This window comes from Heterocephalus glaber, unplaced genomic scaffold (assembly GCF_053883595.1).
Source record: "Heterocephalus glaber isolate CG9 unplaced genomic scaffold, H.glaber_assembly_v1.0 deba00001447, whole genome shotgun sequence".
NCBI lineage: Eukaryota > Metazoa > Chordata > Mammalia > Rodentia > Bathyergidae > Heterocephalus > Heterocephalus glaber.
The window spans coordinates 5,268,606-5,295,589 of NW_028258299.1; the positions used below are offsets into that span (position 1 = coordinate 5,268,606).

At 40.9% G+C, this 26,984-nt stretch overlaps 1 protein-coding gene and 1 non-coding gene across 10 annotated transcripts in view; one reads left to right on the forward strand and one right to left on the reverse strand.

The window, feature by feature from the left end:
* The window catches only part of Rere (arginine-glutamic acid dipeptide repeats), a 385,951-nt gene that overhangs the window by 262,952 nt on the left and 96,015 nt on the right, over positions 1 to 26,984 (reverse strand). The window contains exon 2 of one of the 9 annotated variants that reach the window (XM_087214422.1): positions 26,553 to 26,672. The exons of 6 other annotated variants lie outside the window; for them this stretch is intronic. The gene's annotated coding sequence lies outside the window, so the exon portion shown is untranslated. Of the gene's footprint in view, positions 1 to 22,906; positions 22,987 to 26,552; positions 26,692 to 26,984 lie in introns of those variants that run through there. 2 more of the 9 variants (XM_021243391.2, XM_021243392.2) reach the window with 2 other exon arrangements.
* LOC147827371 (U6 spliceosomal RNA) lies at positions 10,038 to 10,141 on the forward strand. Its single transcript, XR_015452588.1, has one exon. It is a non-coding gene; the product is annotated as a U6 spliceosomal RNA (small nuclear RNA).

Consider the following 26,984-nt stretch of genomic DNA (forward strand, 5'->3'; position numbering starts at 1 on the left):
ATTTAGAAATTTTTCATTAAACAATCATAAGCACCAAGAGACAGAACTGGTACAAATGGAGAGGTTGGTTCCTGGAAACAAGCTTCCAGTTGGGATGTAACTCATAGATCTAGGTTCAATTCCTGCAAAACAAACAAAAACAAAAACACATTTGTCTTTTTTTTTTTTTTTTGGTACCGGGGATTGAACTCAGGTCCTTGGGCTTTCGAGGCAGGCACCAGAACCACTGAGCATTTCCCCAGCCCTGTCTTTTCTAATTTAGTAATAAACTAACAGAAATCATCCCAAAAAGAAAAACAAATGGCGCAAGGGGAGCAAAAGCCAACAATCAGTGACTGTCCTAACAGCCTTTACAGTGGTACAAACACTTCCAAAGCAAACCAGACAGGAGTTTTATACAAAAGAGTAAATTACAAGGACTCATAGATGACTATTCATATACTACATTATTTAAAATAATCAGGGGGGCTTTCTCTTAATATTTCTGTCAGATACTTTAAATCTAAAGTTTTAGGAGCCACAATTTACCTATTCATTTTAAAAGGTAGGATAGCTGGTTCTTCAGTTTAACTAAGCTTTAATTTCTATAGTAAATATTTAACTTCAGAATATCTAACATAGTGGCAAAAGAGCAAATATTTACTTAATCATTCTGTATATGTTATTCTACTTCCCTGTAAATAATAAATGTGAGATGAAATCTAAAATCATTGATGCCTAAATTTAGGCACAGAGTAAAACGTGTCATTAAATGTAAACAAAATTTGAGACTGGATAACAATAAATTCTTTATCACAGGGCTTCTTTAAACCAAGAAAATAAAAATGTAATTTATCTATATACTATATACCAACACAGAAAGAAATTAACCTAAAGTACTCACTCATACAATCATATTTTTTCTTTGCCTATGGGGGTGGGGGATCATGGAAATGGGGATTCAGCCCAGGAAGCACCAAGCTACCTCCTCAGCCCTTTTAATTTTTAGACAAGGTCTTGCTAAATCATCCAGGCTGGCCTCCAATTTGCAGTCCTGCCTCAGCCTCCAGAGCAGGTGGGATTACAGATGTGTGTCACCACACTCAGCCCCTTTTTTTCTTCTCTGCAGTGCTAGAGACTGAACCCAGGGAGTTACACATGCTCAGCAAGTGCTCTACCACTGAGCCACATTCCCAGCCCTTAAACGACTTTCACAGATCACAGAATAAATACAGTCCTTTGTGAGAACACTAAGGACATCTAGGAGATATAGGACAGAAAGGGAAGGAGAAACTACTCCACTCTCTTTTTTAAACTCTAACATTCATAGTTAGAGATTTCAGTGAGTATTCTAACTCAATCTGATTTTAGGATTCAGAAATAAGAACTTAAGTACAATAAACTCCACACCAGAAATACTCCTGTACACCACCTCTCTGTTCGTGAAACCTCACAAAGCCCTGATGAGCAGGACTCACCGGATCTCCGCAGTGCTTAGAGTCCCTGCCCACCCTGGCACTGCCACAGGGATCCCTGCCGTTTCCTGCCCCCAGCTCCCTGCACTGAGCCCTGGCCTTTCACAAGATCAAGTCTGTTTAGTCAAGTGTGAAATGGGGCCTTACTGGCTGTCTACAACAAAGTGGGGCTATATGCTTGTCATAATTTCATGACTAATCGTTTACACAATCTGATAAAATAAATTCCTCACATTTATATTTAACCTTGCTAACAACAGCACAGCCTTTGAATGTGCTCAAGCTACACAGTTTTTGTTCTGAGATACCACGAAAATATTAAGTAGTTTCTTATTTTGTTGGGGGAGGCAGTGCCGGGGATCGAACTCGAGTCCTTGAGCTTGCGCAGCAGGCGGTGAAACCACTGAGCTAAATCCCCGGCCCGTTATTTTGTTGTTTAAATGAAATAGTGTATTTTTGTCACTGACTAAATTTAATAATTCTGTATGTCCAGTTGAGTTTTACCTCCATGTTTTTGAAAATTATTGTGACCACTTCTTATTTCATGAGTATTTTTCTTGGTTTGAGATTAAAATGTATACTATGTTCTGACAATCCTTCCAAATACACAGGTGACAAAAATTGTTATCTACAAAATAAAGATAACTATATTAACTCATTCATGTCTCTACATCCTGGAATATGAAGCATGTAATAATTAAAATGCTGTCTCTTATAATATAACCTGGGATAAAAATTAGACAGGTAATGACTCATACTTCGCAGGTACTCCAGTCTCAATCAAGTTTTCCAACCAAGTCTTTATGAGAAATGAAGAGTGATTTTTTTTCCCATGCCCTAATCTAATCCAAAGAGCAATCAAGAATCTGAGTCCCAGGTGAGATAACTGGTTCAGTGCTCTCACTTGGGAGAAAAATGTGCCAGTCATAACCAGGACTCTATTATTTACTAATTCTGCCTCACTGTCTTCACCTATATTAAAAAGTAAAAAAAAAAAAAAAAAAAAAAAAAAAAAAAGCTGAGGGTGGTGGCACACACCTGTAATCCCAGCACTTGGGAGGCTGAGGCAAGAGAACTGCCATTAATTCCAGGCCAGCCTGGGCTACACAGTTGAGTTCAAGACCAGCTTTGACACTGTCTCAAAAAATGATGACTGGAGCAAAATTCCATTAGTATCATCACCAAACCTCAAGCCAGGAACACAAAGGAGACCAGTGGGCAGTATTTTGGTGCAGAGAACTTGGACAGTGCAGAATCCCACACCAGGGCTAGGCAGGGCTGTTGGGCTGTTGGAAGCAGAGCATCCAGCCACTGCCAGGCCCTCTGCAGCCCCCCTCCCTGTTTGTCCCACTCCCCTCTGGCTCCTTCCCTAGATCTAAGGATTCTATTCAGAAAGCAAAGACATTAAATTGTTAGGCCCTGCTGAAGAGGGAGAAAATCGCTCTTTCATAAAACTCTTCTGAGGCAGAAAACTCTACAGAAATGTCTGCTACAGTCTCCCTGAAGGAAAACCATTCCCAGGTTTACTGGTACTGGTTTTGACAGGATACCTGCGAAGGTACACTCATGTATGGAAGAAATTAAAAACAAAATATATTTCTACCAGTATGACTCTGATTTTTTTTATGACTCTGATTTTTAAAAAATCAAATACCAACCTAATCTTTTTTTTTTTGGTACTGGCGATCGAACTTGAGTCCTTGTGTTTGCACAGCAGGGGGAGAAACCACTGAGCTAAATCCCCGGCCCAACCTAATCTTTTTTTTTTTGGTACCGATGATCGAACTCGGGTCCTTGCGCTTGCGCAGCAGGCAGTGAAACCACTGAGCTAAATATCCCCGGTCCAACCTAATCTTAATTTTAAAACAAATAATACTACACAGGTCTCCTTCAAAGCTAGTTTAATCCTGCTATGGTTTTTAGCTTTTTTTTAGTTTTGGCTTTAATTCATTACATTAGAAGCTCTTCATAATGAAAAACAGATACCAAATAAAATTTCTACTTACAGCCATGCTAAAGCATTACTTAAATTTTTCAAGGTTCAGAGTGCCAAAAGCCTGTTTTAGAATACTAAAGTAACTACATACATTCTCTATAAATCAATGTACTAAATAATACATTACGCATATTAAAACATCCACTTTATAGACAATTGCTAGAAAAGCCAATATCATCAAGCCTGTGTCATATACCAGGGAATAATTTCTCATTGGTGCATGTCTATAATCCTAGCATTCAGGAGGCTGAGGCAGGATGATTGCTATGAGTTCAGGGCCAGCCTGAACTACACAGTAAGACCCTGTCTCAAAAAAAAAAAAAAAAAGATAAATGTACAGGGAGGACAAAAACAAAAAAGGGCCTCTTTCCTCTGGATGAAATTACTGCTAAAACATGGAAGCTTATGAACTCATTTGTCAAACTGTTACATTAGCACTAAGTGTCACATTTAAAACAGAGGGGCTTCAAAACAAAGATATTTCAACTGGAGAGGGTTTCTTTAAAACCAAACAAGAAGGATAAATTAAGCAATAATCAAGTTAAAAAACACTTGGTTAGGTAACTGTTGTGACCCCTACAAAGGACAATCAATCCATCCAAGCACAATATGGTGCCCTCCACCTCGCCCCTGCCGTGACTGACTTTTAGTCCCCTCTCACTGCCATCTTCCCCCAGCCAGAGCAGTGGACAGTAGGCAGAGATGGTCACCTTCTGGAGCCAAGTGCCAGATTTGGCTCACAAACCCCTTTACCCGCCACAGAGGTAAACCAAACCTCCTGAGTTCTACACTGTAACTCACACATGCCTTCCATCTAAGGAATCAGTTTTCAAATAAGGTTCGCTTTCTGCTAATCCTCTTCAGATTACAACTAATAAATTTAGCTACTACAAATGTAGCTTATTATCTTTTGAGTAAATTCTTATCGCTGAAAATCAGAATAAAATTTTTTAAATGAATATTATACAAGTTAAAGGAAAACTGAAGCTAATTAATTATAGAGTAGGTCAAACATGTCAAAGCAGAAGATCTGATTTTCATCTTAGAAAAACAGACAGAAGATGAAAATGAAAAGAATAAATATAATCAATCTAGGTCATCTAACAGTTAAAAAGGCAAGCTAATTTATTTTTCTGTTTTCAGATTTGGAACAATCTAGATAAATTAATGTAATAATTTGTAAACTATTTTCAAATAAATTAATCGACCAAGAACCTAAAAATGGATTCTTTATAAAAAGAACATTATTATCAGCAAATAAAAATAATTCCTAGCACTGTCACTAGACTACACTTTTTGCTTCATTGTGCTGTAGTGTTAAATTCCAGGACTTAATTTTTTTTTTTTTAACAAAATGCTTTTTCCTTCCTTGCTTCCTTTTCCAGTCTGGAATTGAACCCAGAGCCTCATGCATGCTAGGCAAGGGCCCTACCGCTAAGCCACATCATTAGGTTAGGTTAGGTTTGATTTGGTTTGGTCTTTTCATGGAAGACACAATATGAACACTCTCCCTGGCTCCTGTACTTTAAAACTCAGGGCCTGGTAGACCAAATTGAGACTCTCCTGGAAAACTAAAAATATACCTGGTCCCTCAGTTCACTAAATTCTTTCCACAATTCTGGTCACAAACCAAATTGAACAAGAATGGAATCAATTTTCCTCATAAGGTCAACATTGACCCTAACCACTGAATTTGATTTGGTATAAATCAGATTGTTGGGAAAAGTCTGAATTACAGTATCTTGCTTCTCTAATAACTGTTTAATAGATTCCCCAAAAAAACATATATTTAGGTATGTTCAAAACCAACTTTCTAAGACTCCGTTCTAAGGCTGAACCGTCCACCCAAATCAAGCACATTCCAAGTCCTGTATTAGCTTCCCCTTCCTCCTTCTCCAGGGTCACACATCAATCACATTCGACCCATGGGTATTTCTCCCCTGCCGGTCATGTCAGCTTGATCTTTCCCACCCAATGCAACAAGTCTGGAGGGTGTGGAATGCTGGCAGCCTCAGACAAGGAAACCTTTCTAGGGATTGGTGGGCTCTGACTCACACAGTGCTGTTTCCCGCTCTGTTCAAGGTAAATACTCCAATCCTATCTTAAAAGACAGCGCTGAGGATTAAGGATTGAATGTTTGGGGCTGGGGATATAGCTCAGTGGTTTCGCCGCCTGCTGTGCAAGCACAAGGACCCGAGTTTGATCCCCGGTACCAAAAAAAAAAGGATTGAATGTTTTAGTGTTACACAAAGGGAAGACAGTATTATAAGACTGTAAACCAAAGACTGTGTCTCCATCTTAACAAATTATCACAGCCCTACCCCATACTGAACTTGTGCAAATGATTATCATAGACAGATCCTACTTTAAACCACTAGATGCATGAAGAAAGTTCAATTACTTAGAAAGTTAAAGTTTATTCATACCAATTCCTCCTTTCCTCTTCATCTACCAAATGCCAACAAACTTTTTCACTGATCAACCATGTTATTGTGGCATGGTCTGCTCCCTATGATTTCCTCTATACCGCCATCACACTAAATTAAAAACTAAATTGGTTGGGAGTGGTGGCACACTCCTGTAATCTCAGCACTCGGAAGGTTGAGGCAGAAGGAACAAGTCTGAGGCCAAGCTGAGTTACACAGTGAGTTCAGAACCACCCAGTATTACAGAGCAAGACCCTGATAAGGAAGCAACCAAGCAACCAAGCCAAACAGTATTGTTGTGTTAGTTTCCTGGTTCCAAAAGAAAAGAAAATTTTATTACAAACTATGATCTCTGTCATCTATGAAAATCTAGTACTAAGTTAAATGTAATTTTCCCATCCAACAGGTCTGCTTATAGTATCCAGATACTGGCCTATAAACTATTAATATATATTAATTTACAAAGACAAGATTCTTTGGGCTTCATGGGCAAGTAAAGCAAAAGAAATTTTATAACTTATTGGTAGATAGTAAGTAGACAGTAAATTACCCACTTTGAAGAAAGTTATATCAATCCTTCTGAAGCTATCGGGCCTGATTGTTCAGAAACCCTACATACCAAGTTTGGATTTTAAGAAGGTTAATCTAATGCTCCCAACTGTGTAAAACTGTTTTCAATGTTCAAAACTGTGACTATTTTGGAGATGCCAGATGAGACTAATTTAAATAATCTAAGATCATTCCAGCTGCCCTGGCTTTCCTGGTGATACAGCCTACACACCAAAGAAAAGAACCCTGCATAAAGTCTGCTAGCTGAAATTGAAAACGAAAAACCCAGGCTATATGTGGTGTTGGGGGAAACATCAGAAGCTATGCTTAGAATGTTCTGTTTTAGATGCTTTATTAGATGTCTGAGTAAAGATACAAAGAAGGTGGCCAAGTAGGTCTGGATTAGAAAATCAAAAAAAAATTTTTTTTTGTACCAGGGATCAAACTCAGGTCCTTGCGCTTGTGAGGCAAGTGGCAGAACCACTGAGCTAAATCCCCGGCCCAAAGATCAAATTTTAAATTCTACTCATTTAGGTGATTTTTAAAGCCATGGTTTCTAGGGACTTCTGTAAAGATTCAACAAATATTCATCAGGTATCTATCACGTTCCAGTTACTGTTGTATGTGCTAGAGATAGATCAGTGAACCAAACAGTCAAAAGTTTTTCTTCCCATTCAAGACTTCATATTCTAGTGGAGGAACAAGACAATAAGCAATAAAGTACCAAATAGACTACTAGAAGGTAAGTACTTCAGGGGAAAACAAAACAATCTAAGAGGAAGCTAGAGCAAAGGCAAAGGTCTAGGTAGGCCTCACTGAAACTTGAGAGTGGGAAAGCAGATCTCAATCAGGAAAATATTTCAGGGAGGGTAGTCTTTCTGAAGTGACTAGGGCAGGGGAGTTTAAGAGAAAAACTAGAGACCCAAGTACAGACAATTTGTGTTGAGAAGTTTTGCTGCAAAGGCAGCAGAGAGATGGGCAATGGCTAGCAGGGGTAGTGACACTACAACTACAGAGGGGACAGCAGAGGTGCCTGGAAAATCTGTCTGCATACAAACAGCCAAGAAGACAGAGTATCCTGCAGGGTGAGGAGATGTGGTGGTGGTGAGAAGTGAGAAGTTCTCTCTGGCCTGCTCTGGTTTTTTTTTTTTTTCCTTAAACAGGAGGCCTAACAAGAAGATAGGGAAGTAAAAACAGAAGAATGACCAAGGAAAATAAAGTAGACTATGTAGCAGCCGTATGGTCATCCTTGAATTTTATGAACCAACTGGCAATCAGCACAGAAAATCAGGGCCAGGGATTTAGCTCAGTGATTCCACTGCCTACCTCACAAGCACAAGGTCCCGAGTTCAATTCCTGGTACCAAAAAATAAAATAAAATTTGTGCTACGGTTTGAACGGGCAGAGATCTAGCTGAGTGGTGCCTCAACTGCCTCACAAGCACAAGGTCCTGAGTTTGATCCCCGGTACCAGGAAGGAAAAAAAAAAAAACAAGAGTTTGGCATTTGGGTTTCAGGGGGGTTTCTTTCCTCTTAAAATTTCTATGGGGGATTGGGGGGCAAGTACTGAGGATCTCAGCTTGTCCCCTTCCCTGTTTCTATTGAGAAAGAGTCTCACTAAGTGGCCCAGGCTGAGCTCGAACTTGCAATCCTCAGCCTCCGAGAGTGCTGGGATCACAGATGTGCGTCACCACACCCAGCCAGTTTCTACCTTCTAACACTGCAGTTGCATCTATTTAAAGAAATGGTCTTCAAATCACCTTGACTAAAATAAATAACAATCTTCTTATGATATACAGTTTCAAATAACTCCTATATCCTACACCACAGATGTTCATCAGCAAGACTAAATAGCAAATCAATATCTTTATCAAAATAAAAGGATAAAAATGTCTTGGGTACTAAATAGGCATCACATTTCTTAGAATTATGGTACTTTGAAGAAATTTTACACTTTATATCTAACCAGCAGGCCAAAAAATTTACATTCCAATTTTTCTCCAAGATAGGAAAGATAGATTCAACTATTTCGCCCCTGAGATTTCAATTTCCAAGTTGGAATAAAAGAAACAAGAGACTTCTCCATCTTGAAAATACAGCGACTACAAAGAATAAAAATTAAGGTTATGTTCTTCTAAACAAGGATTAGCAGACTGACAATATGAACGTATTCACATAGGGAACAGTGGATACAGAAGTCAGAAAACATAACTACTAGAGTCTACCCACTTCCAAAATGGAACCTGATCGTAAGCAGCTGAACTCACTTCACTACATTTAGCTCTCATCTTTTTATTCAAGAGTCAGCATCTGCTCTGCCTCCTGCACAAGGCAGCTAGCTGAGCGGCTGGAAATCCAGTGAAGGCTGTCCAGGAGGTGTAAAGCCTTCTGCAAACAGAAGTGTGATCTCACCTTACTCTGCATGTACAAAATGTACTTTCTGCATTAGAGTGTTCGAGACATTGTAACAGACCAAGGCCAACTCCATTTCCCAGTGAGAGCTCCCTGCCTGGCTCACAGAGGAACACTGTCTGGCCGTGTCCTCTCACTCTGTCTCTCTTCCTCTCCCCTTAATCTCCTAAATCTCACCATCTGGGCCACACGTCCAAATATGCACCATCACATAGGGGTTAGTTAGGCTTGAACACATACATTTGAGGGGAACACAATTCAGTCCATAGCACTTCCACACAATTTCTTTACTGACTGCCTTCAAGCAGAGGTTAAACCTTCCTATCCACATCCACATTGAGATGGAGAGATTGGCTTATTTTTAAACGGGTTCAAGGCAACTTACTGTGAGTCATACAATAAAAAATAAAATTTAACATAGATAAGGGTAGAGGGATAACAACAGCAGCCTAGGTTTCTTCAGCATTCATCTGTGCCAGGTAGAGCTCTAAAGAGCACCCCACTGTACCCTTGCAGTAACCCCAAGAGGCAAGAACGATTTCCAGGAGAAAACCTGAGCATACATGGCCTTCCTCAGGTCACACAGGCTACAAAGCCTCTCCTCTTTACCACACCACACTTTTCTTTTCCTTGGGACCCAGGAAAATTATAAGGTGAAGATGAACCCATGAATGAGGTGGTACATAAAATCTAAGTATTCACATTCACTTTATACTTTGCGTTGAATGTGGACAAAATTTTGCAAGCTAATAGTTCAAAGCAGCAGAGGAAACGTGATCAGTTGCAGGATTCTAAATCCTTTAGTTAAAACAAACCACACACTCAGGAGGTGAGTGTCTTCTAGCCCCAAGAGCTGAGCAAGTTTCTTCCCCGAGCCTCAGGAAGCAGCAGTCCAGTGGCGCACAAAGCCTCTCTGCAGACCATCAGTGCACACAAGCTTGCCATATCCCCCAAGTCTCCACGGAAGATGGTGGCCGCCCAATGTCAAGAATCACAGCCCCTCCCTAGAAACTCCACATGGGCTCACCGGAACAGAGGTTCTTAAGGACAGGGCCACAGAGGGGCCGCAGGGGGTCCACAAGCCACCCGAAATTGTGTACTGTGCCTATGTGTCCGACCGTTATAAACTTGTCCCTGGGGATAGGTCATAACTGACAACAATACTCAAGAGTCCCTGGTAAAAATAAAGTTAAGAATCCCTGTGCTCGCTTCGGCAGCACATATACTAAACTTGGAATGATACAGAGATTAGCATGGCCCCTGCACAAGGATGACATGCCAATTCGTGAAGCATTCCATATTTTTATGATGACAAGCCTAAATTCTAGAAAGGACACAGGCAAACTGCATCACTCAGTCATTGTTGGTAGGAGTTTAAAATAGCAGACCTACTCTGAAAAAGTTAAACAATTCCTCATAAAATGAAATATGCAATTGATGTGACCCCAAGTTTCACTCCTTATAAGATGAAGGCTGGAGGGAGAGACTGAATCCGTAACGATAAGGGGAGGGAAATGTGGTCACTACAGGCCAAGCAGTTGGAGGGGCCCTACGGGAAATGGGACAGTTCTGTGTTATGACTGTGGTGAAGGGTGCAGGAACCCACGCAGGTGGTGAAATTACACAGAAACACACACACAACTAACAAGTAAAACTAGTGAAATTTCAGTAAGATCAATGGATTGCATCAATATCAGTATACACATTAGAACATAATTTTGCAAGTTGTTATTGCTAGATGAAAGGTCCATGGTATTGCTAAGCATTATTTCTTCCAATTCCATGTATATGTACAAATTTCTCAATAAAAATTTTGATCTATAATAAAAAAAAATAAACCCTGACAGAGGCCAGGGATTTAGCTCAGTGGCACTATGCCTGCCTCAACAGCGCAAGGCCCTCAGTTCGATCCCTGGTACTTAAAAAAAAAAAGAAATAAGAATCCCTGACAGGAATTAATAATGAGCTGCATAACCATCAGGAGAGCCTATCCAAACTATCTCCATAGCTACAGCTTTGGATGCTAACAAGAGCACAGTAAGTCGACATTGAATTCTGATGAGTAACTTGTTAATACTGGATAAGTAAGAGTCAAAGCCAGGCATGGGGGAGCATGTTTGTAATCCCAGCACTTGGGAGGCTGACGCACGAAGTTGTACCCAAATTTGGAGCCAGCCTGGGCTACACAGTGAAATCCTGTCTCAAGAAAATAAAAAGTAGGAAAACAAATATTAAGAGTCAAAATATTCTAGGGCCGAGGATTTAGCTCAGTGGCACTGCACGTGCCTCACAAGCGCCAAGGTCCTGAGTTCCATCCCTTATGGTAATGGGGGATGGGGGGCCATTTAAATTCGAAGTCAGGACATAGTTCTAACCTCCTCTTAGACCTACACAATCACTGTTGCCATTACAATTAGACAGTTATAAACTCCACGAATAAGATCAAATTTTTATTTCTGAATCTTTTGATTATTCAAATAAATGGTTCTCAAAAAAGAAAATACTAGTTCTTTGTATCTATGTATATCTAGCAAATAAATACCTTAGTAGAATGGGTCTATTTCCAAAATTTCAAAATAAAGAGAATAAAAATATAATATCCTTTTCTTTTATACTGTGAAATTTTTGAAAATGAATACAGGGAAACTGAAAGAAAATCACACTTACATGGAATTACTAACAAATTAACAGTAAATTTTACATGAACCATAACCTAACATCACTGCAACAGAATTATGCTCATTAAAAATATCTAATCAAGGGCCGGGTATTTAGCCCAGTGGTTCCACCACTTGCCTCAAAAGCGCAAGGTCCCAAGTTCAATCCCCGATACCAAAAAAAAAAAAAATCTAATCAAAACTAGACAGGGTAGCATTACCTATAATCCAGCAATTGGGAGGCTGACCCAAGAACATCACAGAGTTGAGGCCAGCCTAGACAATTTATATCAGACCTTGTCTTTTAAAAACACAGAGAGGGGCAGGGATTTAGCTCAGTGGTTTCGCTGCCTGCCTCCCAGCTCAAGGTCCCAAATCTCCGGTACCAAAAAAAAAAAAAAAAAAACAGGGGGAGAGAGGATTGTATTGTTCGTTTTAAATTTATACCTATATACGCTCTCCCTGCAGAATGGAGAATGAGACACATATAACGCATAAAACATATGGTTCTCATTTTCTCTAAGAAAAATAATACAAAAAAATCAAAATTGTAACACATCTGACAAGAGAAATGAGTAAGTAGTCATATAAAAAAGATTTTAAATAACTAAAAGAGGCTCAACTCCACAATACCAAATGCTACCAAGCATGTGGAGCAAGAACTCTCATTCATTGCTGGTGGAAATGCAACATGGTACAGATGCTTTAGAAGACAGCATGGCAGTTTCCCAGAAAACTAAACAAATTCTTACACATGACAGAACAATCATGCCCCTTGGTATTTACCCAAAAGAGCTGAAAACTCAAATCTCCCCACAAAAACCTGCACATAATGTTTGTAGCAACTCTATTCATAATGAACCAAATGTGGACACAACCAAGATGCCCCTGAGTAGGTGACTGGATATATACATTGTAGAACATCCACTCAATATTATCAGCATAATAAGTAGTGAGCTATTACGTCACAAAGAGACACGAAAGAGGTGGATGTGCCAAGTCCCGCTAATTCTACGGGCGGAGGGCGCCCTAAGTCATGAGGATCTCAAATTCGAGGCCAGCCTGGGCAACTGAGGTGCTGTCTAAAATTTTAAGAGAGAGGGCCGGGAATTTAGTTCAGTGGTTCCACCCCCTGCCTCGCAAACACAAGGACCCAAGTTCAATCCCCGGTACTCCCACCCCCAAAAAAATTTTTTTACGAGAGAAGGAAAGAGGCAGAAGCTGGGGGTGTCACTCAATGGTACAGCACCTGCCTAATATGCACAAGGTCCTAGGTTCAATGAACCCCAAATACCGTCAAGGAAAGGCAGGAAGGGAAATGTGAAGAAACCTTTAATACACAATTCCAGGGCTGGGGATTTAGCTCCATGGTTTCGCCGCCTGCTTCACAAGCACAAGGTCCTGAGTTCAATCCTCAGTACCAAAAAGAAAAACCAATTTTTTTTATATTAATTGGTACATTTTAGGTATGCAATACATTTACATTTATCATTGGGTGTTTGTACCTGAACATGATGTATCTTAGTTCTTATTTTTTCCCCATTACCTATGCGCCCTTCACCCCCACCACCCTTCCCTATTTACATAAACTTTGTTTCCATTTTTTTTTTCTTTCACATAATTTTTCCTTTCCTTTCTTCCCTTTCCCCTTCCCCTCCTGCCACCCCTCCACCTTTGGACCTTTTCCTATTTCAAATTATCAATTATTTGTTCTAATCATTTTCATCCTTATTTACACTTTCAGTTTCTCACACTGGAGCTACTATTCGGTATTTACATGTGTGTCCTATTTATTTCACTTAAGAGTATGGCCTCGATATGTATCCATTTAGCTATAAATGACTCTAGTTTCTCATTCTTTATGGCTGAGTAGTACTTCATTGTATACAAAACCCACATCTTTATCCAGTTTCCAGTTGATGGGCACTTGGGCTGTTTCCAAACCTTAGCTATTACAAACTGTGCCGCTATAAACATAGGTGCACATATATCGCTGTGGTATGATTCTTTTAATTCTTTGGGGAAGATTCCCAGCAGGGGACTAGCTGGGTCAAATGGGACCTCTAGCCCTAGTTCTTTGCGGTATCTCCATACGGATTTCCACAGTGGTTGCACCAGTCTGCACTCCCACCAACAATGGAGAAGGGTTCCTTTCTCCCCACACCCCCGCCAGCATTTGTTATTGGTTGATTTCTTGATACCAGCCATTCTTTGTGGAAAAAACCAATTCTAAGTGGCCAACCTGCAAAGGCTACATACTGCTGTGAGTCCAATTACATGATATCTAGAAAAACTTAACTATGGAGACATTAAAAACGTCAGTGGTTGCCAAGGGCTTGCGGGGAGAAAGAGGAAGATAAAGAGGTGGACCCCAGGATATGTTTAAAACACTGAAACTTCTGTGTAATATCATAAAGGTGGATATACATCATCAAACATTTGTCAAAGCCCATAGAATGTATAAGACATAGTGAATCTTAATATAAACTATAGGTTGAGTTATAAATAATGGATCTCAAAAATGCTTCATTAAAGGGGCCAGGATTTAGCTTAGTGGTTCTGCCACCTGCCTCGAAAGCGCAAGGTCCCGAGTTCAATCCCCAATACCAAAAAAAAACCAAGAACAACAAAAAAAACTGCTTCGTCAGCTGTGACACAGTACTACATTACTGCAAGGTGCTAATAATCAGGGGCCTGTGGGTGAGGGAGCATACACAAACACTGTACTGTCTATTCAATTTTTCTGTAAATGCACAAGCATCCTAAAAATAAAGCCCATCTTGCCAGGGATTTAGCTCAGTGGTTACGGTGCCTGCTGCACAAAGGCAAGGTCCCGAGTTCAATCCCTGGCACCAAAAAATAAAATAAAGCCCATCTTAATACATTAATCTTTCAAACAAATACAAATAAAATAATATTTGTCCAATAAAAGATGTTTCTATAATCAGTTGGAGAAACTGAAGAACACCAATTTCCTTTACAAAAAAAAAGCCAGGGCCGGGGATTTGGCTCATGGTGGGTGCTGCCGCCCACCTTGCAAGCCCAAGGTCCCAGGTTTCATCCCTGGTACCTAAAAAAAAAAGCCAGACCTCAGTGGTAACATTTTCCAAAACTTTTTGTTCTTTTCTATTCAGGAATCAAAACTGCTCCTACCCACAATATACTTACAAGTGAATATTAATTGCTACCACCCCTCCCATGACCATCTAACATACTGAGAAAGGTGGACACTGCATTTCCCCATACCTATTCAACGTGAGAATTATGCTTTGTGGAAAGAGCACAGTCTAGGAAAGAAAAGACAGTGACCAGATAGGCAGACAAAAAAATGACACTAATCTGTGCAAGCACAAGAACCCGAGTTCAATCCCCAGTAACAAAAAAAGAAGACACTAAGGCAAGAACTCCTCTGTATAATTTCCCCAATTATTAACTCTCTTTTAAAAAAAAAAAATAGTAAGAATTCAGCATTGAAAAAAATATTATTTAAAAAAATATTGTTCAAAAGGTTCCCTCTAGATACAGGTTTTTCTATATAAACTCAGCAAAATAATAAATGCACCAGTCTTTCTACTAAGTAAAATTCCTGAATATCTTAAGTTCAACCCTCTACCTGCCACACACACACACAAAAACTAAAAATAAAATTTCTGCATAATATTTCAAACTATTTTCCTATGTTTTTACATTAACTTATACAACCTATTCATCTTAAGCAAATAAATAGTAATATGTGTAGCAAGAAAAATAAGATGTTTTAGTTCTTCCAAAAAAAACTTTCTATTAAATCTTTGTAACAGAAAAACAGCATTCATTATGGAGAATGGATTTGGATATTAAGGTTTGTTGTCCTTGCTGATTGGTAATACCAAAAATACAGTTACAAAATATTTACCAATATTATTCCAGATATATATATATATATATATAAAGTGTCAGCCATATGTCACATTTTTAAATGTTTAAAATGATAGAACTTTAGAGTAAGTAAAACACTCTTTGAATGATGAATCAATAGAATTTTTCCAATCTCACTTCTGAGAGACAGCCACATAAAAAGAACCTACTTAACTGCTTCCATTGTTTGTCCAGAGTACAAATTGGCCAAACAAAGAAATCTTGAAGACCATATCAAAGGATGTAATTTTTTTTTTGGTACCGGGGATCAAACTTGGGACTCTGTGCTTGGGAGGCAAGCGGTGGCACCACTGAGCTAAATCGTCAGCCCTAAAGGATGTAATTTTAACTACCATTTTATTAAAAGGCACACAAGTAAAGTCACTGTTGATGCTGAAGTTCAAGACCAGCAGAGACCTAATACACCACTGCTTCTAACTAGCTATTTTTAGATAATCTGGTGAGTCCACAGTAAATACAACTTTGAACACAGCACCCACCATCTGGAGGCTTTTGACATAAGCAATTTTTCAAATGCACAGTACAGGAACTGTTTTGATTCTCTGAAGTCCAACAGTCACTATATATAAACTGACTCTTTTTTAAAAATCACAAGAGCTCATGCACATTGTGAAAAACAGGATATGAGAAACATCTAATTGTTCGTCTTAGAACTTAACGATTATCTCAAATGTTAATGACATAAAAACTTTAATTTTATAAAGATCTCCTCCTATACAATACTTACCTATTTTATTCTTACAATTTCCACACATAACTTCCAATTAATACTCTAAAATTAAAATGTCTCCTACTTCCTATTGTGACTTACATCCATTGCCTCATCCTAACCCCCAAGCACGAACCAAACTGTCATGTGAGTCACCATTAAACCCTCGAGCAGAAGGCCTCACTGCTACCCTCACAGCACACTGGCCAGGCTCCGCTGTTACCCTGCAGCCTCCTCCCGCCAGCGCTCTACTGTATTTATTATTCCTGCTCTCAGTGCAAACTCTTGGCTTCCCAAGGCACTCACAGGCCCTCCTCAGCTTCGGGAACTATAAGGAGCCAGCTGTGAAAAGAGTAGGAATTCCTAAAGAATTGTCCCTCTTCATAGCCTCCTTCTGAGGATAGGTTGTTAAATTTTTTAATTAAAAATATACTTATTATCTGACTTTTCTACAACCTCTGACATCTTCAATGAAACATGACTGCTTAATTATTTTATCAATAGAACTTTCAATGATACGACATAAAGACCCAGAAAGCCTGTACCTAGGAACTTACTTGACAGGTATTTGGTCGGTTGGTTGGTTTGCTTACCTTTGGTTGGGGAGGGCAGGTAATGGAGATTGAGCCCAGTGCTTTCACACTGAGCTAAACCACAGGTCCTTGTTCTATTTTTTATTTGGAGAAAGGGTCCTTGCTAGGTTGCCCCAGCTGGGCTCAAACTTTTAATCCTCCCACCCCAGCCTCCCAGAGTGAGTCACCATGCCTGGCTCCCATAGATAATTTTATAAATAAGGAAGCAAAGGTTTATGAGCTGTATCCACAGATGCTCTTTGTAGTACTACTTATCCCAACAACAAAAATCCCACAAGTAATCAAAATATTCATCAATTAAGATGATAGGTATTCTTTATAGACCCACAACACAAATAACAAAGACTGAAAAGGTTGTAACAAGAACAGTACATTTAGAATTTTTCTTTTTTTTTTTTGTACCGGGGATCAAACTCTGGTCCTTGCGCTTGCGAGGCAGGCGGCAGAACCACTGAGCTAAATCCCTGGCCCTACATTTAGAATTTATAATGTCAACATGTGCGATGTTTCTGGAGAGGGAGTGAAGCTATTTTTCATTATATATGTTTGTAATGTTTTAATTTCTTAATCATAAATTATTTCCATGAGATAAATACAGTCTTAGAAAACCAATTATTTTAATAGAAGAACAAAAACAGAATGGGGACTAGAGTTTTGGATTTGAAATAACCTCCCCTTCCTTCCCGGACAATTTAAAAATTGAAGCTTTTTATTATAGCTCCAAGCTCATTGTGCAACCTAAAGACCACTGAGCAAACCATTCACTAAAGTCCATGGAGGTTTCGCACATGCATCGACTGTTGTTGTCCAGTAAGACTGACAAGCACTCTTGTTAACAGAGAAGATACCAAAGGGCTGGGAGGAAGATCCTTCATGGTGGGAGTGTGGGGGATACTAGGAAATGAACTTGAGACCGTCACACTGAGCTACATCTCCAGCCTTTTTTTAAATTTTCTTTTGAGTCAGAATCTCACCAAATAAGTAAGTTGCCTGGGCTAAGCTCAAACTTCCAATCCTCCTGCCTCAGTCTCCCAAAGTACTGCAGTTACAGGTGTGCACTACAAACAACAACAACAACCAACCAACCCCCACCCCTGTCAGAAGACCTCTCCATTAGGAAGACAGTCAGGACTCAGTCAAGCACAGAGGATCCGGACTTGGCCTGGAATCCTAGCCTTAGCATTCACCAGCTGTTAAGCTGCAGTCCAATCTTTCAAATACAATAAACCCCGGTCTTTCCACTTTTACCTCAGTGTGACTGAAACCTGCAGAGAGTAAATAAGTCATGCAACAGCAGAACAATATTAAGGAAACGAAATCATTCATAATCCTATCATCCAGCTATTAGCACTATCAATGTTTAGTGTATTTTTTCTCATCTCTTTCCTCAGTTTCTGCTGAGTAAATGTGGGGTATTTTACTGGGATCACACTGTATGAACAGTTTGGCATGCACAGCTTTTTTCCATATAGTTTTGCTGGTATTTTTACATCATGATTTGTCTCCCAGTGTAGAAGATGGAACTCAAGGCCTGGCCCACACTAGACAAGAGCTCTACCATTATACCACAAGCCAAGCTCCTATATCATAATGATTTTAATGGCTGCATAATATTCCCTTGTACAGATAGGCCATAATTCAAACATTCTCTTTCTCCTACTGGGCACTTAAACTGACACATCACTATCTTTATTTAATGTTTCTTCTGTTCCATGTTGGGTTTTGTTTTTTTCTTTTCCGGGAAAAGTCTCTTCCGCCTCTAACATAGGAGCCAAAAACTTGTTAACAGTGGTTAATAAATCCTTTCAGGCTGGGCGTGGTGTCAAATGCCTGTAATCCCTGCACTGGGGAGGCTGAGGCAGGAGGACTGCTGCTAGTTCAAGGCCAGCCTAAACTACATAGGGAGACCTTGTCTCAAAAGCACCCCTAGGGCTGGGGATTTAGCTCAGCGGTTCCGGCGCCTGCCTCGCAAGCGCAAGGTCCTGAGTTCGATCCCCAGTACCAAAAAAAAAAAAAGTGCCCCCCCCCAAAAAAAACCCTTCCAGTGACATGAAAAATTAATATTTATCATGGAAGAAAACAAAAAAAAAATCACTAGCACGCGTAGAAGTTACCGTTGAGTTTTACAAATCATTATCTTCTCTTCTATTGTTTTCTCCTGTTGTAATATGAGTGTTTTGAGGACTGGAACTTTGTCTTTCTCGTGTTGCCAGCAGCAAATAATAGTACCTAGCACATAGCGCTCACTTCGTATACGAAGTCTTCACCATTAGGTGCCGGGCATGGCCTATGCATCTCTGTATACTGCCATGCTTTGACAGTGACACCCCGATGTTCCTGGATTAGAAACTTACTCACCAACCGAACCGTACTGAGAGGTGGCATCTAATAAAGAGGTACTGAAGCTATGCCTGGCAGACTGACCTCAGAGTTTGCTGCACCTGGCTGGGCTCTTGTGGTCTCTCGAGTGTGCTCTCTTGATCTCCCCTTCCAGTATGGGAGAACACAGCAGCAAGACCCTTTCCACATCCCAGCCCCATGCTGCTGGACTGCTCAACCTCTAGAACTGAGCCAAGAAAATGTCTAGTGTTATCAATTAGCCAGTGTGCAGCATTCTATAATAGCCACAGAAAATGGGCTAAGACATGACACACACCCTCCAGACCTTTTCACCATTTTCCCATATTAAGGCGATACTCACATAGGCTAAGCAACATCCCAGGTTCAACAATAACTAATAAAAACTGGGAACAGAACTCACACACTGACCAGCATGCTATGCTGAATAAGTGATTAACCAACAGAGCTGCCAATGGTAGTTACTAAAAGCTCAATTACTTCAGTGGTTAAGCACTTATCTAGCATGCTTCACTCCCTGGCTTTAATACCAGTTTCACCCCAAAAAAACTTTATTTTAGTAAATTTAAGTTTATTTTTCATGCTCATTCATTGCCAATGTTATTCTTTTTTGTTCTTCGATACAAATATCTAAATAGGTCATATGGCAGATTAATTAAATTTTTGAGAGCAAGTCTAAGACCCCAGTCATCATTAACATCTGGAATCAAAAGAAAACAAATCTCAACAACAAAAAAGGACTTACAAATGAGCTTTTAAAATAATCTGTTTGGGGGACCGGGGATTTAGCTCAGTGGTTCCACCCCCTGCCTCACAAGCGCAAGGTCCGGAGTTCGATCCCCAGTACCAAAAATAATAATAATGATCTGTTTGGGTTGGATGTAAGATAATTTCTTTCAATTCCCTCTATTTTCACTTTAATTCACCAATGTTTCGGTGCCAATCTAAATCTTTTAATAACCTTTAATTAGAGAAAATATTTTCTAGACAAGTTTTATTGAAATTATCACATTTCTAGAGAATGCTGTACTCCATTTCCTCATTCCAGGTTGTTTTTAAAAAGGACCGTTTCTCTAATGAGTTAAAAAAGAATTTCTTTCTCTAAGCCTATCTCACTGTCCGCCCACCACTCCAGTCCCCAACAGCACTCCAACACTAACACATGAGCTTTACACAGAGCAGGTGTCGATCGATATTGTTTTTCTTACTTTTTGCTCCTTTTAAGAAATGTACTGCACGATCTCAGATACCCTTGATGGTGACAACAGCCCTAGACAGCTGTATCACTCGAGCCAGCAGACAGTACAGAGATCTGTCCACTGAAAATGGAGGTCATTCGTGTCACAATCTGCTTTACAGTCTGCAACATCTTAATCTGTTAGAGGCCCAGATTTAAAGATTCAAATCTACCATAACTGAGACCCAATAATGCATTTTGAAATTTAAAGTTGGACACAAATACATGCCCCTGAATAGAGATATTTCTAAACCCTTCTATTGATCATCCACTCCATGGCCAAACTATGAGTCAATGTCTTTCTCAGTCCCTTTCGAGCAGCGTAAAAAGTGGGAAGACAAGGAATAGGGGTGTTCTAGCCATGTCACTGCCATTTAAGCTAACATTTATTTGAGTTTTACAAACTAACCCTAGACTAAAGAACAAAGAACTCCTCATCCCTTTTTAAACAAAATACTGGCTTCCTATTATAACATGGATGGTTCCACTGGCTTCTTGAACTATACAATAGCAAGCAAAACTGTGACCTTAGAAAAGCGTATTAAATGTATTAAATAAGCTACATGGTTCCTCAACTTCCCCAAACCTAAAATAAATCTTTCACAAGTAAACTATTACATGAGTAAGCAAAAGCTTGTCTTGTACTATCATTTGCTTAAAAGCAAGCTCGGTGGCAATGGGAAAGGGATTAAGAAACACAGCCACCCAGATCCATAAAACCTCCAGTGCAAGATAAAACCACCCTGAAGAAGCACCCAATGCGTTCTGACCTAACAGCTGTAGACAGCTGCACTAATTAAAATGTAAGGCTCGTCTGCAGAGCATACACGCAGTTCGCTCAACCTCACTGACAAGCTCACAAGGATCACCCTTACAACCACCCACCCCTAGCCTACAATGTAAAAAAATAAATTAGCACACAGCTGAAAGTACCTGAATGCCTGCAGATACACATGTACACACATTCAGACATATCAGAAATAATCACAAGTGTATAGACTAAAACATGTCCTATAAGCTATAAAAACACACAAAGGAAGTGGTGCTGCTACACTACATCAGCTCTTGCCTCAATCCATAAATTCAAAACCACAAAATAAGACAAAAATCTAAAAGGCCTTTTTCTGGAAACCTTAGAGTGAATGAACATGAGTTACTGAACAACTCTGGTGGATGCATCACTTCTAACGGCCACAGGGAGAGAAAGTGTAATCTTAAGTCAATTCTATCATGCAACATGATCAAGTAACGTTTCGAATGCACCCTGCCAAGGATCAGGGCCAGCCAGAGTACAATGTGCAGTCAAGGGCTCTGGGCTGAAGACCACCTTTCACTGGCCCCAGCTCTTTGTAAATTACTGTCGGCACCACTAAGTTACAGAGCAGGAAAAACAAATACAAGCTCCTAACTAGAGCCCACTCACTATTTTACTAGGCAGTGTAAATATTCAGAAAGGTCACTGCCTGTTAGGACCCAAATCTACACATGCTTAAACATAAAATATAGCTGGTTATGCTTCTGGAAATACTTGTCCACAAAGCAAGGGGCCTATGTAGGATATTGCTCCCAGGTGCCAGGTTTCAATCCATGCCCACTTTTTAAATCTGGAGTGACCAAGGGAGGAAAAAAAGGCAAAGAGCCAGAACTCAATACAGTGCTCTCGGCACACAATTCAACATTTACTCAAATGTCTCAGTCTTAAAGCACTCAGGCCTACAATTTCAAAGGAAAAATGTATCTCTCAGGTGACCCCACGCCCACTCACATGCCACCTTTTAGATTTTCCATATGGCTGGGAGGTGGCCTCCCACCAAACAATGCCCCACGGACTGCAGGGGTGCATGCACGCCAGGGAAGCTTAGAGGCCAAGTAAGACAAAGTAATCTATTCCAAGAGTTTTCCTAGGCAAACAGAAGTGGTCAAGCAGGTCTGCCATGGCTTCATGAATAAACAAGGGGAGGGTGGCAGGGAAGCCACCACCTCACAACAAAAAGCAATTTAACAATTGAAACTTGAAGCAATCTTCAAGACTACCCCTGTGTTTCAGCTTCTCCCCCAACAACACTATTCTGGTCCAGAAAACAAATTATATTTGGCACTTAAGTACCCTAACATTATAGTCAAGCCCATCAAATTCACTTTATTTTTAAACTTAAATTAACTTCACAGTAAGCAATGACATTCCAAAACAAACAGCTACTTTTCTATTATATGTGGCTCATCTTCATACAGGTTTTCCTTTAACAAGAATGAAAACGGTACAGACGTTATAGCTAGATCACATGTACACTTTCAATTTTAGCACTTTCTCTGGCACTTATTTTTAAAGACTTTTCTATTCGGTTTATTTAACTGAAATTTCCAAAGTTTAGGGCAACTAAAAACAAGGAATACCAACAGAAATGCCATGGGACACAACAAATCCCGACTCCCTGTTCCTGGAAAGCCATCATCCTTCCCAACACTCCAGTTCATCTTTCTAGGGTCAGCAAGAACACTCTAAAGACTCGCCTCCTGATGCTCCCGTACCCTCACTTTCCCAACATCCTGGCTCAAGACCCGCGTCCCCCTCGCAGCCCAAGGCCCCTGGCGACTTGCCTGTAGTCCCAGGCAATAGGAAGCTAGCCACAGGCAGGTCCACCTTCGCCACCGCCACCGCCACCGCCACCGCCTCCGCCTCCGCCTCCGCCTCCGCCTCCGCCTCCTCCTCCGCCTCCTCCTCCTCCTCCTCAGGCGCTGGGCCCCAGCAACTCCCAGGGACAGAGACCTTCCGGCAGGGGCAAGGCTCTGGCAAGAAATGCACTTGCCAAACAAAAGGAGGCCCCAGAGGCCTCAGGGCAGGTCCGCTGGGAGGCAGTGGCTAGAGGGCCCGCCCGCAGCTGGGTGCAAGGCTGCCAGGCCCGCGGTGGCTGCCTGCAGCCGAGGCGCTCAGCTTACGCTGCTTCAACCCGGGTGGCCGGGCCAACACTGCCACAAGCCTGTGACCCAGACACTAGGAGAGAAAGAGCAGCCTCCCAGCGACGGCGGCCAGCAAAACCTGGGCTGGACGCGCGTACCCCTGCCGGCTGCCGGGCGCGTTCTCTTTTTCTCTCCCTTTCTCTCCTCTCTCTCTCTCCTCTCTCCTCTTCTCTCTCTCCCCCTCCCCCCGCCTCCCGCCAGTCTCTATCTCTGTGTCAGTCTCTGTCTCTCTGCCGGGAGCAATTTTATCTCCTTCCTTGCTTGGCCATCCTCCGTGCCCCTGAGCCTCCCTCCCTTCCAGAGAGCCGGAACTGGGAGGCTGCGTGATTGATGGCAGCTCTTAATAGCATGGTCAGCTAGAAAATGCATCTGCAAGCAAGATATTAAAGAGGCAGCGCATCCCTGAGTGATCAGCAGTTCACACATCTAGACCTGTCGCTGCTCTGCCAGGAATAATAATGCCCACCACCTCTGAGTCTAACAAATGCAAGTGGAACAGCCAATAACCACCGACAAGACAAACATTTGTTTCAAAGATGCACAGGAAAAATCAGCATTGTTTGGTGCGAAACGAAGTTTCTGACCCCAATTTTCCTTATAGTTTAAGAAGTCTCTAAGTCATTTGTTTAAAAATCTCTCCAAATGCTTTTCCACAAGAAAATATCCATCTGCTAGACAAGACACAGCTTAAATTGGGCTTGATTGAAATTCATCTAATAAGGAAGCAAAATAAACCCGCAGTCCTTACCATGTGGCTTTAAATAAACATACAACTCACCAGCTACTAGGTTCCAGACACCCTCATTAATTCAATTTGTATGTGCATCTAAAAAGAATTACCAACTGTTAATTCCAAATTACTTTTTCCCCACCCTCAACGAAGTCTGGTACAAATATATCAATCTGCTAAATTTTATTAAAAATTAAACTACATTTATGTCACTAGTGTTAAGTAATACCAAGATCAATCTGTCCTCTTAACCAAGACACTCTATAGGATTTTTTTAAAAGGATTTTTACAGAATATGAACTCAAAGCATTAACTTCTTTTAGTATCAGCCCAAATTAGAAAATTACAAGCCCAAAATTTAAATGATCTCAGGGCCAGGGATTTAGTTCCACCACCTGCCTCAAAACCACAAGGTCCTGAGTTCAATCCCTGGTACCAAAAAAAAAAAAAAAATTAAATGATCTCTTGGTGTCTTCACTATTACACCTTTCACCTTCCAAGCAAGTATCTCCCTCAAACAGTTTGGAACTCTCAAACAGCTCTATAACTGCTATTAGAACTTCCAAGTTCTTCCCAAATCACTAAAATTACTGGGTAACTTTTTTAACAACAGGTAGAGAAACAAAGTGATGGTGTGGTGGGAGGTGGCATACACCTGTAATCCCACCACTCTGGAGACTGAGGCAGGAGGATTACCAAGAGGCCAGCCTGGGCTACACAGTGAGTTGAAGGCCAACCTGAACTACAAAGAAAAATCCTGTCTCAAAAAACAAAACAAAGTAGGGAGGGATCCCCCAGGGTTCTGCCTTGCTGGTACAAATCTCCAAACTGACATGCATAGTCTCCCTCTCTGCAACAAAGAAAACCAAGTTATGCTGCATGAGACTAAAATATCTCCCTAGCACTACAGCACAGCACATGCAACCAGAGCAAGAACTGATGAAGCATAATGTCTCTGCCTCCCAGAAACATGGCTGTGCTCATTACAAACTGAAAGTGGTCTACAGTGCACATCTAGCTCTGCTATAAGCTCCCCTGAACGCCATTCCTCATGAAACCATCCTGAGGCTTGAAAATCCACTTTTTTTTTTTTGGTACTAGGGATCGAACTCAGGACCTTGCGTTTGCCAGCCAGGAGCCACTGAACTAAATCCCTGGCCTGAAAATCCACTTCTTAACCAAATGGCTTTGAGGCACTCCATATATGGAAGAGATACAACTGATCTAAAAGCCTGGCTAAAAAAGCTACTCCTGCAACTGGACACACATCCAATTTTCCAACAGCTATATTAGACACATAGCAAAGCTTGTAGAGTGATTTTTGTTTTGTTTTTTCTTCTTTTCCCATTGGCCATTTGAAAAGTGCTAATTTACAGTTAGAAAGGGCTGGTGAGAACAACCAAACTGCTGTATTGAAATTCATACTAAACCTAGCCACTCAGGGATCTGAGGTGCTTTGGTAGCATTTCATGACAAATTCTTTTGTTCTCCTATAGCACTTCTGCTATTTTGCCCACACCCAGCGCCCCCCCTGCTGGCTCCATCAGGCCTTCCATCCCCCAGCCATCAGGATTCCTCTTGCAGGCTTCCCATTGTGCCAGGAATCATCTCCCTGCGGCCCTCACAACACAAACACACATCTGAAAACCTGCTCTTCCCTCAGATCTTAGGTCCAACACCACTTTTCCAGAGAAGGATCCCCTGAAGCCGTTCTAGGTCAGGTTCCTTTGAAGTCTTCACAGAACTACTCCTTTCCTTGAGAGCATTTACCCCTCAGTTTGTAATCCACTGATATGACTTTCTGATTAATGTCCAGTCTTTTCTAGATGCTGACTTCCCTACAGAAAACTGTGTTCGCTCCTCAGCAAACCCCAGTTGTCAAGCACACACATTTGTGGAGTGAGTCAAAGACGACTAGCCTGCTCTGCTCATTATTTATATTCTCCACACGTTTCTTGGCACAAAGAAGCCTATCATGACCAGGCATGGTGGTGCACACCTGTAATCCCAACACCTGGGAGGCTGAGGCAGAACAACTGCCGCGAGTTTGGGACCAGCCTGGGCTACATAGCAAGACCCTGGGTCCAAAACAAAAAAGGCCTACCTCAAATAAGCGGCATCTATGTGAATACATGTACCTCCCATTAATCTTTAAAAGCCTACTAAAAAATGTTTTATGCCCACTTTATAGAGATCCAAATAATTGTTACTCATAAAAACCCTGAGACTCTAACCAGGGTCCTATCTGCAAGCTAGAATTGATCAGGTACAGAGGCCACCACTGATTTATTCAAGCAAAGTATTCCCTGCTTACCTGGCATTTAAGGAACAGGCAAACAGAAGCAGGCAAACCAGACTTTGTGTATACACACTGAGCAATGTGAGCACAATATAAAATTTTGAAAGCACTTGTACACTAGCTTTGTCTTCACAGCTTCTCAAAATGCAAAAGGACTACCCAATTCTACTACGAATAGAAAAGAATTAATCGTCACCCTTCTTTTGCACTAAACTACTTTCATTTGTTTCCTCTCTAAAGAAAAGGCCTCTATTTACCTGATGCAGAGCCTGCAGAAGAGCTCTTGTGCTATGAGACTCCCAGTCCGTGATGACCCACATTCCAAACCCCATCCCCACTCCTCAAAGTAAAGTCTGTGAGTTTGTAAACTGGGAGACCTGCAGAGAATAAATGACAATTAATACAAGAGCTGCAATTTTTCATGTCTTCTACACATGAGCACATGAAAAAATGAACAAAGAGCAACAGTGTGAGAAAATGAAACAGTATTAGATACACCCCACCCTATCCCATATTAATACATTTTCTTGCCTTCGGCACTGCACATGGCATTGCTTGGTTCCTAACAGCATCGCTCACTGGCCCAAGTCTGGCATTGCTTCCATTTGTCCTAAGCTCCATTCCATTCAAAATCCAGCTCCTGCTTTCCTAACACCCTGCATTTATCAAAACAACCCTGTCAAGTTGAG